The following is a 17787-nucleotide window of genomic DNA, read 5'->3' as shown; positions in this document are numbered from 1 at the left end:
GCAACCTGTAGTCCCTGGGCAAGAAAAATCATAGAGGCACTGCTGCTTGTAGTATCCTTATAATATTCCTTTGATATTACTATGATCATGTGCTTCTGAAAATACATCCAACGCCAAACAACCTAAACACCAAAATATTATAGGAGACATAACTGCAGAATCTTTTTTTACTATAGATGTTTGGTTTATCCAGAGAGTGAAGGAAGGACAGAGACTGCATTAACCTGGGCAAATTACACTGCTACAGCTGCTAAAGTTACATATTTCAAAGTAAAAGCATCAAAATGCTTAATGTACACATCTAGAAAACAGGGTTCCACATATTTAAGGTAAATTATATTTCTTCAAACTTTAGAGGTTGTAAAAATGTGAGGAAAAACATAATGAAATGCTTTTCAAATCCATGACGATGCCAACAGAAAAGCGTTGTCATTAACATGAATAACCATACAAAGAAAGCATTTGAATTGCAGAAGTGCTGATAGGGAGGGGTTCACCACTCTGTGAAAGGCTACGTGGTCTACTAGTTTAACCATATAGGAATATCACTTCTTGATAATTAATTTATTTTACATATTAAATGGTTTAGAAATGTCTGTACCCAAAGGACAAGGCTGTAAACCAGTATTGAATGCATTTGATCTTTAGGCCCGCAGGCAGTGCTGAATTAAAAAAACAAACAAACAAAAACAAACAATTGTATGATGGAAATCAACGCATACGGTCTTCTGAAAACATAATTGAACACACTTCATCCTTAAACCCACAAATACAAGTTCAAAAGTATAAAATAGAAAGATAAAAACATGTATATAAGAAAGAGATTCTGAAATGATGTTTTCAGCTTGCCGTGGATGGAAATGTTTAAAAATGGCAAACTATTCTGTGGCTTGACCAATTGAAATGTGTAAGTCTTTATAAAGGTCATGGCCAACATGTCATCCTGGCATCCTCCAACTTTTATCAGCACAATGTTCAAAACCCAGCATCTATGATGGTAAATGGAGCCTTTTATAATGTCATTTGCTGCCATCTAGATGGTGTCTTTTGCCTTGTCGTGGTCCATCGGGGTATTGTTTTCCTGTTGGTCTCTAACACTTCTGGTCTTTCTTTCTCTCAGGTGGAGGTGAACAGGCCCAGTTTCCTTCTCTTCAGGCAGACACGTGTTCCTGATTGTTCATTACCAGCCAGTACTTAAGGACCAGCTTGAGATGTCACGAATATTTAAAATCCTCGGCTGGCCTGGTCTTTCAGAGAATACACTTTCATTCATTCACCTGCCTGCCCGCCCTCCACTGTCACCTGGATCCCAGGACAAAACTCCCAAGTGTCCAACCTCCCCACTGCTGATTCCACTGCAAGTAAGGACTCTCAGAGCGATTCAAAAATGTATTTTCTGCATCTCTCTGGCTACAAACTTTAACAGGCTTCTCGTTTCCACCGCCTTCCCTGAGCCATAAACTCCTGCATTGTACCTTTTGTTCGTTCTCAAACTTGTGTGACAATAAATCTTGTTAAACATGAGTCTGGGTCTTGCTTCAGTCTACAGTAAATTAGTTTCACCTCTGGTTATGACATCCTATTTTACCAAGACTATACAAAACCACATTCTAGATATTACAATCCATGATCATATGCTATTCTTTGCATGTCTGGTTCCTGCGATGAGAGTGTGTGTGGGTGTGTGTAGCTCTTTCTCCCCTTCTATATGTGCAGTTATGTGGCTGAGATGGGTAAAGAGAGCTAATTGGCTGGTTTGAATAAGTTGCTGTGTGCTGATTGGATCACTGGATGTACAGCAGCCTCTTGACCTCCAGCTGAACAAAGAGTCAGTAGTTACTTTGCTAGCAGCATTGATTGTTTGTGCGAATCGTTAGTAGAAGCTAATAACTGAATTGTGAGAGCTGAGTTGTACATTCTTCTTTGTGGTTAGCTGAGAGCATGTTTTAAATTCTCTTTGTACATACTTATACACTATATATATATATATATCGAACACTTTGCAGCAGTTTAGAGAGAAGCTCTTTTTGCTGAACTACTTTTTTCTCCTGTTTATTGATTAGGAGTTTATGTTACAGAACTGTCTTTTGTTTGCCTTTTAGTTTTGCTTGTTGTTTCGAGCACTTTAAAGTGAATAAACTGCTTCTCAGCAGCTAGAAAAAGCTTTGGGAGTCATACCTCATGTGATATCTATGCCACCCTTAAGCTGGGGACAGAACATGAACTGGGGCTCATCCAGGATTTCAACCTGGGATCTCTTGATTTAGGTTTTGGCCATACCAAAAGATACATTTTGAAATATTTAGAGAGAGACTACACAAGGCCTGCAATTTTGTCTGTGATGCATCTACAAATGCCAAGTCCAACGTAAAAATAAACCTCAACAAAAAGTCTGTAGGATGGACCCTCCAGTCATGTGACCACTGACTTTGCTACACAGGCACTATTTTCTTGTCCATATGTTGTGGAGCACAAACCCGTTGATACAGAGTGGGTACTCCGTACATAAAGAAACAAAGTCATACATATGTCACATCAACATCCTGAAGGCACATGATAACCCTAAAATGTAGTCTCCAGTAAAGGAAGGTTTTGTAATATGTGCATTGTTTCATAAATCAAAAGGAGACCACAAGTTTCCTTTGAATTGAAGATATGCATCTTCAAAATGTTTATTTGAAGACACATATCAATCAAGACTTGCCAATGTTTCACTCAGACAGATGTAGACTTTAGATAATTTATAGTATGCTTACTTATGGAGGAAAATTCACACAAAAAAAATGTTTCTTGAGCAGCAAATATAATGGAGCAGTAGGCAGGCAGGCAAGCAATTACCCGCCTGCCAACTCCAGGCAGGTAATTTTGATGGTGCATATGGAGCTGCAGTAAAAAAACAGAAGAATCCAAGATAAGAAGAGCAACAGAGAAATACACCAGGAGTTTCTTGAAGGCAGACAAGAAAAAGGGTAAGCGCATGGAATCAAAAATGAACAAGGAGTTTCTTTCTAGCGAGCCTCATATTACCACTGGAACTAGCTGAACAATCTGGCAACAGTGGAGAAGAGAAACCTGTCCTTAAGTACTGCTGAGGAGACTGGGAGATGAGTAACAGGTGCTTGGAGTTTCTGCTGCAGCTTGGAGGCACGACTCTAGGGATCTCCACCAACCACGAATGACTGCACACAGGAGAGATAAGGAGTGAGAGGGAGCTGGATAGAGCAAGACAAGAGTGAGAAGAGGGGGGGGGGAGGGGAAGGATGGAGCACTGGACTCCAGGGACAGTGACAAGAATGTTTAAAATATTTGCAGTCAAGGTCTGACCCAACCAAAACTGCACAAAACATGCAGACACGGCCTTCCATATAGTGTGATGTGCATATAGAAACACATCATTTCTATTTATAGTGTGAATGTAGAACTGAGCAGATAGGAGCCCCCGCTGATCACTCTTCAAGCTGAACTGTTTGGAGATAAAAGACACAAGTAAAGACCGTATATGCTGCATAAAATCTATATGCAACACAAAAAGAAAGTCATTTGTTATGAGCTAGAGGCACAAACACAGGCGTGTTACACAAAGACACTGTTTGCACCTCCCTCAAGAAGATGCTTGATTCCTCTTAAAATAGCAGTCTTTATGAAACTGAAATACCAAAGTGACTGCGTCTGCAATACTCACACTTTCTCTGCTCTGGTCAAAATCACAGATAAGTGAAAGATGATTCTTTATTTCCCTTTGATCCGAAAGATCAAAATCCGAAAACAGACTCCAAAAAAGTTCACTTAAAAGAAACGCATTTTAATGGCTGACAGCCAACTTTGTACTGTTCTCTTAAAGCATAAATATTAAGTGAAAAATACCTTTTGAAGTGGCTTTAAGAACACTCGGAGCAGGTATGACAGAGACTGATGTTTGCCTCTTCAGTGTGTTTAATGGCTGCAACCGGGAGTCTATAGAGGACACACACAGGCTCACACACTTCTGAAGTCAGTGTCGACATATCAAACCAAACTAGCAGTGTAAACAGATGTGGATTATGTGATTTTATTATTTTTTCCAGTAAGGCTATTCAGTCCGTGATGTCTCTGATATACTTGTGACTTGGGTGTTTTACTTGTTTTTAATAAAAGTATTTTAAAAAGTTTTACTATACTTTTGAAAGATTGTACAAGTTAGATAATCTCTGTAGAATTACACTGACTGTACTGGAAAATGCAATCTCTTATGAGCAGCAAGACTTGAAAGGCTAATATGGGATTGAACTAAAGCAAGAAAGGTTGTGTGGACACATGAGAGCAAAGTGTTTCCGTCAAGTGTGGAGAATAATAGGGCATGACCATCATCATGGAGAGGTCATGTCATGGCTCCAGCAGATATGGCCATTTCTGGAACTGGCTCGCTTTTTATTGATTATGAAACAGATGCTGGCAGCTGTAAAGGTCACAGGAGGGAAAGACCCAATTGCTGGACGAATAAAGAAAAGTACAAATCCAAAATCCACAAACTAGAGGTCATACAAAAGAGGTTAATAATTCAGATATGGAACAAGCATAAGGCAAAGTTCATAAAACAGGAAAGTGGTTGAACATGTAGAAAATGATGAGAAACATGAAAAAAAGGAAAAACTAAAAGAAAACAAGGCAGTGTGAGGTGAGCAGTTGTTGCTATATATACTGAGGTAAGTGATTAATTGATTGAACATAAGCGTGGCACAGGGGGGTAGAAATAGAACAAAGGCTTGAGGTAAAAAATAACTGAAGTGTGTGACAAGCTATACAAATAAAACTGGACAAAAAGAAACACAAAACCATGGCAGGCAGCAGCGGGGTGAATTTAGGAGTGTACAACACACAGTTTGACTTTGTACAGAACAATTCTGCCAATCTCAAGAGCTGGACCTTTATCCTGCAACAAGACTCCAAACATTCGGCCTGTGGAACTAAAGCTTTTATCAGTGAGAAAAACTCCAGCCTCTTAGACTGGGCTTAGGTCACTCACCATGTTTCAGACCTTAAAATTGAGGATTTCATGAACTTAGAAGGACGCTAAAAGCAACTGTAACAAACATCAGCTGAAGCCAGCAGCTTTGGGCCTTAAAAAAGCAGTTCCCAACCCCCAGGCCATGGACCGGAACCGGTCCGTGAGTTGTTTAGTATCAGGCTGCGAGAGTTGAGGCTCGGGCGTGAAATTTATGGTTTTCAGGGTTTTTATCGGTTTTTATCGTTATTGTTTTAATGGTTTTTATCCTTAACTCAGTTTCCCCATGTGTTATGAATAAATCATTTGTTTGTTTGGTTTTTTGGTCCCAGCACTGGTTTTATTTTGCTGTATTTATCTGCAAAACCTTAAAGGCCGGTCCTTGAAAATATTGTCGGACATAAGCTGGTCCGTGGTGCAAAAAAGGTTGGGGACTGCTGGTTTAGAATATGAAAACTGGACTCTGAAAACTACTTGGGTAAGTATAGGTATATACTGTTAGGTTTGTAGCTTGAACCCATCCGCTGGAACGTTGAAGACAATATAATTACACTGCAAGCAAGACGCAAGTAGGCAAACTTCTTCATGGTACTCGTGCACGGGAGAGAACCAGACAGAGCGCCGTTCCTTCGCTTGACCCCAGTAGCTCTCGTCCGTCCTCCCATACACTGTCCTTTTATTGAGGTTACATGAATATGCATAGGTTCATTAACATACCGACGTCTACATACAAACAAAGAGTACCTTGCCTGTGTGTGTGTGTGTGTGTGTGTGTGTGTGTGTGTGTGTGTGTGTGTGTGTGTGTGTTGCTGATCAAAGGGTCAAACATCCTTGGTCAGGAAGAGGGTAGACTAGACCCCCCCCCCGGTGAGGAAGTCCAGCAGTTCATCTAAACAGAAAAGCACTTAGACTAGAACAGACGTAGCTACGTTAATCCTACCATAAAACAATTAAAACAAGATGCGACCTCTTCCCGTGCTCCCAGGATGTAGGTGTGCATTCTAGTGTGGAATACACACCAAGCCTCTGTAGCCTGTTAAAGATCACACAACTTATCACTACACAATTGATTATACACCTCTAAGCATCTATGGTTAAATATTTCTAAGCATAAATGACAATCAACAATACAAACTCTAACATTCCCCCGTTTTTTGACCTTTATGCTAGAAAGTTCCCAGTTATGCATACCTCATGTCTGACAGTTTCAATGTAAACATTTTTTTACTCAGCATATGTCAAATCACCCTAAATTACTGTAAAAGTTACACAGTTTAATAAATGTATTAGCAGTTACCCCATTCATTGAGCTCATCTCATGGCAAACTGCATCTTACGAGCAAACAAAGAAATTGTTAATTTAATAGTAAAAATAAAAAAGTAACATTTTCAAAAACATCTCAGCTTGGTAATGCTTCCTCCGGGTGTGCAAATCACATGTCTCTCTGCAGAGTGGTTTGAGTTCTGCAGGGCGTCATGAATGTCTCTTCCAGTTGTTTCCATCGTTGTCCATAGGACCAGAGTCCAAATGTATGTAGAATAAACATTCAAACATACCAGTTAGTTTTGTTGTTTGTCAACATGGTTCTCAGCTATTTCCAAAGCTGCAGACCTCTCAGCACTCTAGTTTTATGGCCTCTTACCAGCCCCCATCACCTGACTTCAGACCTTCGTCTTGTGAGGGGGATATTTATGACTCCTTAATTGTCCATACTCTGCAGAAAACACCTCTGTGGAAAGGGTGCAGGGTTCAGTTGTCTTACTGCTGTTATGATCCCAGCAGCCTTCAGAGTGTCATCGTATGCACAGTACAGTGGCACAGCGTTAGGTGATGTTCATAGGAAACTGCTGTCATCACCACCATAGCTTCTGGTTCCTGTGCTTTCATAGAATCATGATGTCATCCCCGAACTCCTTCTGCGCTGTCGATGGAGCTTGGCACGCTCCCCTCATCCCACGAGTTTTCATGTTCCAACGCTGCTGAAGGTTTAAGGCAGAGCACGTCGTACACCTTAATTGTCTTTCTCAGCGTCAATATTGAATGTTTCATTTTATTTAACATCTTGCTGTGGGAAGTCTCCTCTTGATCTCCTGGAAGCTCAGTAGCACAGCTCTCTGTGTGATGTCTGCTGTGCTGAAGATGATCTCTGATCCTCCTGAAGCCTCTCTCCCATCTTGTGGACGATCCTCTCCTCTATTTTGCAGGCAGTTTCATGGTCCTTGCTGTGGCTCCAAGGTCTGATCTCATGATGGGCCCCAACCAGCTTGACCTTTGACCTCAACCACTGCCTGGCTGTCAGCTATGCCTGGAATGGTTCACGCTTCTCACTGGGCCTCTGAAGATTTCTCAGGAGATTACTGCTGCACCTGTATTTCCTTGCTAGGAAGACAAACTATTTGGAGAGTATGTCAACAATCATCAAACCACATTCTTTAGTTCAGTGAACTTCACTTATAGGCCATCAAAGCCTCATCTGAACATGGATGCACCACTTGCATAGGTTTAATATTTGTAAATAAAACGGCTAATCACACAAATCACTGCAACAATAATAGTAAACATTGTTTAATGTTAATCCTTGCACTCCACCTCTTGACGCATGGACATTCCCATGCGTCAACTCACCAAACCTGGATCCCTGTCTTAAAGAAAAAGATTAGCTAGATCATGTCCCAGGCAACATCAGGGCATCTCCTCTGGAGTAGCTCCGTAACCCTGCAATAAAAGATGTTAGCGTGTGTTGCATATTAAGTTTGCTTAACACCTGGCTCTCCCAGGAGCCTGCATACACACCATTACGGCCTGGAAAGCAAAATCTGGAAGTGAAATCAAACTTCATACCTGTAAACAATTGTATCATAAGAGTAATAAGCATTCAACATCAGCAAGACAAGTGTCATGTGCAGGTTTTCTCAAATCAGTAACTACAACTATTACCCTAATTCACCTCAGACATGGATTATCCCATGTACTCTGTTAACATTAATGTAATCAGTGACTTCTCTTAAGCAAAGTCACTCCACTCATATATTATTATTATGGGTTCAAAAGTGGCCAGCAAATGAGCCCATAATAAACTATCCCATAAACACCGTAATCTCTTATTTGTTTTACCCATGTCACTTGTCCGCTTCAGCTGAATCTACTACAGCATTCTCAAAGAAACAAACATTAGCAATACACATTGACTGTAGTCAGACAGAGGTCAGACACAGGTCAACAGGTTCCAGAGGTGCCATAAAAACACCATAAAGTCAACCCTAGCTGTGGAAAGAAGTAACACCAGTTCTCAACACAGGAAATTTCACACATGTTATTCACATTATCAAAGTAACCTTCACATTTTCCCATCAACCCAATGCAACAGCATCACCACTCATAACCTGTAAACACAGTTTTCCTCACACATAAACCCAGAAATCCTGTAGTAGAGAAACATTAGCCAGTATTCCTATAAATCACATGATCAAACACATGAAGAACCATAATGCTGTAAAAACGAAAATGCAAATGTTAGCGCTTGCGCAGGCGTATGCATACTTTGTCACAGATATCTCTGTGAGCACACAAGCTAGTGAATGACACACACATAGTAAATTCACAGACACAGAAAATGGCATTTAAAATGTTAAATCATCACGCAACCTCGAGTGTTGCTGTCATCTTCCTGCTTCTGTAAAGGGAAGCACACACAGACTCATCTGCACCCCTGCCAGGCGGGGGTCAACTTCACACAGTCGTGTTACATCAGTAAAGTCTTGTCAGCTTTTGTCAGCTTTTACCAGTCAGTCAGTTTGTTTTCCTTTCACTCACTCATTCATGCATTCATTCTTTCTTTCTTTGCTGATAGTGGAACCTATCGTCGCATTTAGTTTCCACTCTCAGCAAAATGACGTCATTTCAAAAAGAAAAAGAAGAACTTTAGTTTGGATTACATCGCTGAATCCTTTTGGACTGGGACTGTCATTTAATAATTGTCCCAAATAAGTGGCTTTCTCCAGAGTCCATTTAAATGTGGAGAACTCACTTGGCACAATTTTCTCGACGACGTGTAGCGCTTTTAATTCCCGACGTGCAGATCTGCTTAAACAACAGAGATTATCAAACAAAACTTTCAGTGCACTGTGAAAGTATCAAAATAAAAAGGCCTTGTTAAGTCATGACACAAGCTCCTCATCTCAGGAGGGTAAATCATACCATTAACATGGTTTATCACACCATCATACTAATCGGCAGGCTCAACTTCACAACAAAAGAAAAATCATCAGCTAGATTCACTCCAAATCAACCATCAGCTGCACAACACACAACATAATCCTAATGTCTTATTAGCTATGAGTTTAATTACCAGGTCTGTGCTCTTCACTCATTTAGGCCACAGATCTATTTTATTCAATTTTCCTTTTCCCTTCATCATAAAACATGTGACATGCTGTCATGCACTTCACAAAAAACGTTCGTTCTGACGTATTCAGTGTTGTGTATCTAAATACAGGATTCACTCGCACATCAAAGCAGGAAACTCAGTGTTTTAGAGTCTCCACTCAACACACAACAACTCCAACACATCTCATTCACTCGTACTAGAATTCAGTCACCTTTCATTAATCTAAAACCAATCAACTAATTTGCATATCAGCTATTAACCCACTAAGTTGACAGGACGACAGAAAAGCATGTTCAAAATAGTATCACAAAAGACAATTTCCCTCATACAGTAAATTACTTATGCTGCCTCAATCAAGCAGGAAGCTTCTCCCAATTTACCATTTTAACACTAAATTTATTGTCTGATCACTGATTTATCAAACCAGGATTTTTTTTTTTTTTTTTTCCCACAAAAGTTAAATTGTTGTCCTGCAACTTGGAGAGTCAATTTTTTTTCTTTAGGATAAATTCAGCATTTGATAACAAGTGTCTGCTAAATTGACACTATTGTAACACTGATGAAAGATAACAAGCTAATTTTCATTACATGTGTTTGTGTTATTAGGCAGGTCTAATGCATGTCTGTGGAGCTGCATATCCAGCAGAGCATGTTCTTAAAGCTGCCTTTCCTACACACTTCTCTGCTATTATTTAATCATTTCTTAACTAATGTGCTATGAGTCTTCATGAGTCATTTTGTGTTTGGAATTGTTAGTAGGGTTAATGCATGTTCTGCTTGTGTGTGTGTGATTTTGTATATGTTTCTATTTTCGCAATGTTTCAGACTCCGTCTCAATTTTCCAACTTAAGCAGTCAGTTTTCTTTTCCCCAGGTTTGCTAACCCAAATTTTGATTTCCCACATTAAATAATTCCTATGTGTTCTCACCTAGTCTTCTCACTCTGTTGTCCTCTCCCACTTCAACAGTCCAACAGCCGGCAGTTCTCCTTCAGCTTTGTCCTGTGTCCCACTGTCTCTTCTTGCCATTTTACTCCACAGGTGGCAAATGTCAAACTCCAACTGTTCAGTTCTCCTCAAACGTTTTCTTCACATGCACAGTGAAGTCACAGCCACTCTCACTATTGTCCTGTCCCTCCTCTGATGCGGTTGACCTTGTGCTAGTGTCTGAAGTGCTGCCGCTGCCTTCTTGGGCGACTTCTTAGCAGCTGCTGCCGGTTTCTTGGCTTTGGCCGCGGCGGGCGTCTTAGCTTTGGTCTCAGTAACCCTGTTCATCTTGAAGGATCCGGAGGCCCCGGTGCCCTTGGTCTGCACCAGAGTGCCCTTCGCCACCAGGCTCTTGATGGCGGTCTTGACACGGGCCTTGTTCTTGTCCACATCGTAGCCTCCGGCAGCCAGAGCCTTCTTGAGAGCGGCCACAGACAGGCCGTTGCGCTCCTTGGAAGCGGCCACGGCTTTCACAATCAGCTCGCCCACGCTGAGGCCGACCTTCTTGGGCTTGGAAGTCATCGTCTTCTTCTTCTTGGCCTGAACCTCGGCGCAGGGCGCAGGGTGTGTTTATGATGGAGCCTTTCCCACCACAGCGCTGGCACGTTGAACGCATCATGAAGGGTCCATTTCTTTCATGTCGCTAGCCGCATGTGGCTTGCCCGAGTCACTCAGTCCTTTTTGAGCATTTCAACATGCTGCCGCCGCAGACCCTGGCCTCAGATCCAGCAAGTTTAGCGCGCTGATCTCCAAAAAAGTCCCGAAGGCCAGAAAGACATCAAATAAGTGTCTTGTGCTGAGAACTCAAACAAAAACTCCTCTTCACGCTGCCATCTTGCTCGCCCCTCCGTGAAATTCAACCAATCAGACAGGAAGATGGGTTTGCTTTCTTCTGCTGCTGCTGTTTATCCACATTGCTGCTGCTTTGCTGGGACTTTTTGTGCTCAGGACTTGCTGCTGTCTCTTTATCATGTTATTGCTTTGGAGCTGCATTCCTTATCTTCAGGGAGGAGTGAGCTCGCTTGTGAGGTTGAGAAACACATGGCACTGTAAATAAGTCAGCCAGAAACTTGGCCTGCATGTTTCCAATGATGTTAAACTATAACTTTCTTCCGACTGTTGCATGTGGAAAATTGATACAGGTCTGCTTTTCACCTGAAAGTGACAAACTAAAACATGTTCATTATTATCATCACTGCTTAATCAACACACATCTCTCTCTCTCTCTCTCTCTGTCTGTGTTTGTGTGAACAATCCTTTCTTAAAAGCAGAAAATGACATTGTAGTTGTTTTTCGGCTGATCAACACAAAACCTTTTTCCTATGATTATTTCTCTTTCACTCTTTTTTTTTTTTTCTTCACAATAGCTGGTGGTCTGCAAAATCACCGCTCTCACTCACAATCAGAGGCAATCACTTTTGCACAGTGCACAAAAACACTGTGACGTCAGACACATTCACACTCACTTTGTCATCTGCAAAAATAAATCACATGGCTGATGATATGTGCCATGGTGATCCGTAAATATGATCACCAGTTTATTTAACTATTTTTCAACCCAACAAACAAATAATCAAAAACATGATGCTGATGTTATGAACACTCTACACACAAGTCAAGATGCAGGAAAACTGCTCATGGAAACGTTGCACACTCCAGTTATCACAGTTAACATAGCGCTGTTTCCCTCTCTTAGAGTAGTTCTCAGACAGCTCTCGATCTGATAATGTGTAGCCTGCTCATCAGCTCAGAAAAAAAACTGCAACGCAACATCACACAGTAGTTGCTCTGCCCACAGCGGCAAAGTCTTACACTTTCATATTCAATTCAGCTTCTCCATCATGTACTTTTAGATGTTTCATACAGGGTTCAGCATATTAGTTGTTTTCACAGGTGTGCTCCATATCTCAACAATGGCTCATAATAAGACGACAGTCTTCCACACAGGTCAAGTGCCTCTATGCACTTCATTAGTTTAAATATTTATCTATATCACTTCACCTCGCATGTCATCGTACTGAATTTAAGCAACCACAAGCGTAATGTAGATGACTTTTAACAACTATCCACCTCAATTACGTCTATGGTCTGGCACACAGGCTGAAGAGTTAACGTTTTGTGTCAGCAAGGGGTGGGGGGACAGCCACCCACCAGAGCATAGCTGCTGATGTGGGCTGGCCTTCTCCACACGCTCTTCAAGGCTGGTGTGTTTTCTGAAAACTTCTAACATTTTAATCTCTTCCATTTTTAAGCCTGCGATTGACCGCACGGCTCAGGTCCGCGTGAAACCCGCGTGACCGCGCTCGCGTGAACCCGCGCAGCTGTGGAGCCGTCGCTCCCTCTCTTTTTTACATAAATACTTTGTGCTGCCAGGAGCAAAGTCCAGCACAAACGTCTGTCTCCCTCCGACTCACTCTTGGTTGCTTAGAAACCCATGATAACAACAACAGTCGGTGTCACAGACCACATGTTCTGCTCCGCACACACTCACACAACAACAACAACAACAACAACAACAACGACGACAACGACAACAAAAACAACACAAAATAGGCCTATCGTCCAGCACAATCTGGACCCCGCGGAACTTCTCAACGCCCCACAAAGCGGCGGAGAACTCACCTCTAGCCACACAAAGTAGCGAGGAACCTCTTGCTCCACAAAGTAGCAAGGAACCCGGGTATCGCTACACAAAGTAGCGAACTTCTCAACGCCTCACACAGTGGCGGAGACTGCACAACGACACGGTTATAGAGTCGGCCTCTTCTCAACGCCTCACACAGTGGCGGAGACTGCACAACGACACGGTTATAGAGTCGGCCTCTTCTCAACGCCTCACACAGTGGCGGAGACTGCACAACGACACGGTTATAGAGTCGGCCTCTTTAAACTTACTTGGCGTTGCTTAGAGTGTAATATCAGCCCGAATCCCGCCGACCGTCATTCATCGAGGAGAAAAGACAGACCGCGAATCCACAGGAACTTCCTGGCTGACGTCAGCCTTTCAGCGTGTCCCTCCTCCCCTCGGTGAATGCGATTCCAGGGCTCCGGCATCGAAGGACCAATTAATGATAGGTTTGTAGCTTGAACCCATCCGCTGGAACGTTGAAGACAATATAATTACACTGCAAGCAAGACGCAAGTAGGCAAACTTCTTCATGGTACTCGTGCACGGGAGAGAACCAGACAGAGCGCCGTTCCTTCGCTTGACCCCAGTAGCTCTCGTCCGTCCTCCCATACACTGTCCTTTTATTGAGGTTACATGAATATGCATAGGTTCATTAACATACCGACGTCTACATACAAACAAAGAGTACCTTGCCTGTGTGTGTGTGTGTGTGTGTGTGTGTGTGTGTGTGTGTGTGTGTGTGTGTGTGTGTGTGTGTGTTGCTGATCAAAGGGTCAAACATCCTTGGTCAGGAAGAGGGTAGACTAGACCCCCCCCCCGGTGAGGAAGTCCAGCAGTTCATCTAAACAGAAAAGCACTTAGACTAGAACAGACGTAGCTACGTTAATCCTACCATAAAACAATTAAAACAAGATGCGACCTCTTCCCGTGCTCCCAGGATGTAGGTGTGCATTCTAGTGTGGAATACACACCAAGCCTCTGTAGCCTGTTAAAGATCACACAACTTATCACTACACAATTGATTATACACCTCTAAGCATCTATGGTTAAATATTTCTAAGCATAAATGACAATCAACAATACAAACTCTAACATATACAAACACAACGTGGCTGGGTTTTTGGTCTAAAGACTTCCTGGTTTGGTTCAGAGTTGAGAAAACTAGGAACTGAAAATTATTGGTTTAGTTCAGCATATGGAAAGTCTAAAAATTAAGCCTTGAAAACTATTTGCTTGTGTTTAAGCACTAATACAATTTATTTTGTTCTACTTGGTTAGATTTACACACTGAAATCCAAGCGCCAGATAGTACTTTGTTGGATTTAGGCACTGAAAACTGAAAGTGTTTTAAGCAAAGCTATGCTTTGGATGAAAACATGCCCCTTCACAACGGTAACCCTGCTCGGTGACAAATTACACGTTGGGATGGCCTGATCCTTCTCACCAATAGTCTGTGAAGGCACAGACTTCAAAGGACACCTTGTGACTAAATGAGCCATGCCATTTATTCACAAAACATGTGACAAATCTAAACTAATTGACGCTGCAGGGGTGAGAACAGGCTGTTTTTCCCAGCATAATCTATTTCCACAATGTTATTGTGATGCCAGACATGTTTGGTTTTCTCAGTCTTCTTTCAGTTCTCCCAGAAATGTTTGACCTCAAGCCTGTTAAACAGAACTCCTCGGTCTTTTTTGGTCTTCAACGAGTTCTCATGAAACTTTAACATGTGTTTTGGACTCGTTATCATATTGCAGGTTGGTCTGTTTTGATACCCAATTCCAGGGTAAAATATTCTCACCACCATGTTTTTCTCCGGGTTTGATTCACTGTCTCCTTACATGCACTCATCTATTATTACCACTAATCTCTAACTTGGACTCATCAGTTTTTCCATCATTAAATGTCAAACAGTGTTACTCTATCTCTTTGTCCATCCCAATCCTCTGGCCTTGTTTGCTTTAAGAAATCTTAAGAGATGTTATTGGGCAGACTTCTTTTGAAAGCGCTTGTGTTTTGCCTTCATCTGTGATGAAGAAGCATATCTGTCTCTCCTTGAACAAACTTCAGTGTAAGTGAGCTTTTGGCGGTGTTGTAAGTTTTGGTCTGCGTTGTGTTTATCTTGCTTACAACAGTGCGATGTAGTGCACCCTCCAATCAAAGGCTTTGATGGAGAAAACACTTCTTTGCTCATCACAGTTCTATTTCTGACACTTTTATTCTCCTTTTGTACAAATACTTTTTATGGTCTGTGCCACAAATTAGCAGAACACTGATGACTGACCAAGGAATAAAGCAAAATCTGAAATATATACATTTTCCTTGTAGATAGATGTTTTTAAATTGTTGAAGATTTTGATCATTTGTGTTTACTTTCTGCGTGAGTATCCTCCAACTACATTTCAACCTGTTGCAGGTGCATAATAAAAAAAACAGTCTTATTTATTTAGAGCTGCCATCCCTGGCCTTGCTTTTTTGATTTTGGAGGGTTCCTCGATAGTCCTACTGGATGAGATAGACACACTTGTCTTCACAACTAAAGTCTAAAACAAAACCATCCAGACATCTTCCACTTATCCAGTTCAGGTTCATGGGAGCTGGAGCCTTACCTATGTTTTAGGTTAAGATACAGGTTACACCTTGGACAGGGTACCAGTCTTCTGCACCTTCAGCCAATGTAGAATCACTAGTTAATCTAACATGATGTCTTTGAGGTGTGGCCACAAACCAAAGAACCCAGAGAGAAAATGTAAACCTCACCACACCCCAGTCAGCCAGTGGGGTCAGACCCTGGGCCTTCTTGCTGTGAGGCATCAATGACAATCACTGCACTATTGTGCATTAACATTAAGTAAAACAAATACAACTTGCCAGTCTGTCTTTTAATGATGTGAAATTATTTGAAGATGACAATACAGATAAATAGTACGAAATATAATGAAATATTACTCTACTACATGCATGGTCATTGAGTTATGATCTTCTACTCTCACCCTGCTTCATAAACCCACTGTTTTGTGAGTAGCCAGATATGGCAGTATATTGTGTCTCTGCACTATCTGCAATCAGGTTGTCCTTGTAGCCGTAAAGCCAAAACACCCAGTGCGATCGTATAAGCTACACTAACACTAATCTTTTCTCAGGCCTCACCAAACAGAGAGGTTAACTCTAAAGACATCAATTACAAAGGCAAGATGAACGTCAGACAAAATGAAGACCACACATTATTTTTAAAGTCAGCTAAAATTACCCTCACTCAGCAAAATTACTTCCACGAGGGTTGGAAAGAAGCCAGGGAACACTGGGGAAATTAGTAGATAAAAAATAACTAATGACAGACAGTTGTCCTTTTCTGACTAATGTCAGGATGAATACATTTCCTGTAGGTAATGGTACTATGAGGAGGAAAATAGACTTTATGTCTGCAAGTGTAAAATTGTATGGAAATGAACACCTTGCAGCACATTCTCCACCTAAAGTAAATCCCCCAGCCCTCGCGCACTACATTTATATATTCATGTCAAAAGACAAGCTACTTTTTTTTCTATGAATCTTCCCTGAATCTTCCAGAAATGTCAGTCTTTCTCATAGCGAGTGCAGTTCCTCTTCCAGGAAAGTTGGACTAGTCTCAGAGCTGGGGGTGACAGCAGGATACAACTGGTTTATGGATGCTCGTTCTAACTAGTTTGGTATTGATTTTGGTTTTGCATCACAGTGCAGGATATCACAAAAACTGCTTTAAGACTTTTGTTTATCAAACAACCATCAGTAGCATTCATTTTTTTTAACTGTGTTAGTGGTAGAGCTTTGCTTAAATTGTTTCTGCTGGGAAGTTGAGAAAGTGGTTGCAGTAGCCCCAGGCTGTGTGTCCGTATGACCTCATGCATTAGTTGATGGTTGGTCTTTCTTGCGCGAATCATAATAGATCTTGTTTGAAGTGTTACACACTATCACATTGAAAACATCCAGTGTTTAGTTACTGCTGCGAGTATTTTTTTTAACTACTTCTTCAGTTTTATAATTTATACTTCACTTCACATTTTATGAAAACATGCAGGTTTCACTCCAGTATATTCAGATATAATAAGTTTGCACAAAAAAACATCGACATGGTACCTTTTTGCAAATTACAACCTACCATACAAAGTAGGTAAAATTAGTCTCTACAGCAACAAAAGAGTGTCGAAGAGTTGCAGAAGGAAGGAGGAAGCAGAATGCTCAACAAAAGGTGAGCCTTGAATGTGGCTAATTCAGGAATCCATAATAAGCAGCCCAACAGGGTATCCAAACATGAATCCAAAGGGCACAAGGAACATGAGAACACACACACACAGTATCATCTCGTCTTCTTGCTCAGATGTGCACCGGTGCTCCCCAGTTCTCCTTCTATTTTGGTTAGAGCCAATTTGCACAGCTGTGTGAATGAAGTACACAGTTGAATAAAATGTTTATTTTTTTTGGCAATTTCCAACATGGAATAGCCTTCTTTTTCAGAACAGGAACACACTGAGCTTTTTTGGTCACTTTTAAGAATATAATCGAACCCCCAAAGGCCGATACGCCAGAATCTCGAGTAGCTGAATTTAACATTAAATATTTAAAAGTGATGCAAAACTTTTCAGCTGTTTGTGGATTTTAAAAATCAGTATTTTAAGGTGAATAAAAGTACCCATTTTGATAAAACACAAGCCCTGTCTGCAGTTCTGAGCAGTTAATATTGATCTCTGTCCAAGGCTTTAGTCATCTTTAGACTGGAGTTCTGTTTTATTGGAATTTACTTCTTCACAATCTTATTTCTTTGTGT

General features: G+C 41.3%; 1 pseudogene; it reads right to left on the bottom strand.

The window, feature by feature from the left end:
- Positions 1 to 5554: 5554 nt before the first annotated feature.
- Positions 5555 to 11125, bottom strand: LOC146701637 (histone H1-like; annotated as a pseudogene).
- Between the last annotated feature and the right edge of the window lie 6662 nt (positions 11126 to 17787).

This window comes from Copadichromis virginalis, linkage group LG9, assembly GCF_057382275.1.
Source record: "Copadichromis virginalis isolate Kocher_CV1m ecotype Utaka linkage group LG9, C_Virginalis_male_GT1.1, whole genome shotgun sequence".
Taxonomy (NCBI): Eukaryota; Metazoa; Chordata; class Actinopteri; order Cichliformes; family Cichlidae; genus Copadichromis; species Copadichromis virginalis.
Note: the sequence above shows the minus strand (reverse complement) of the source record. Positions and strands in the feature narration are given on the sequence as shown.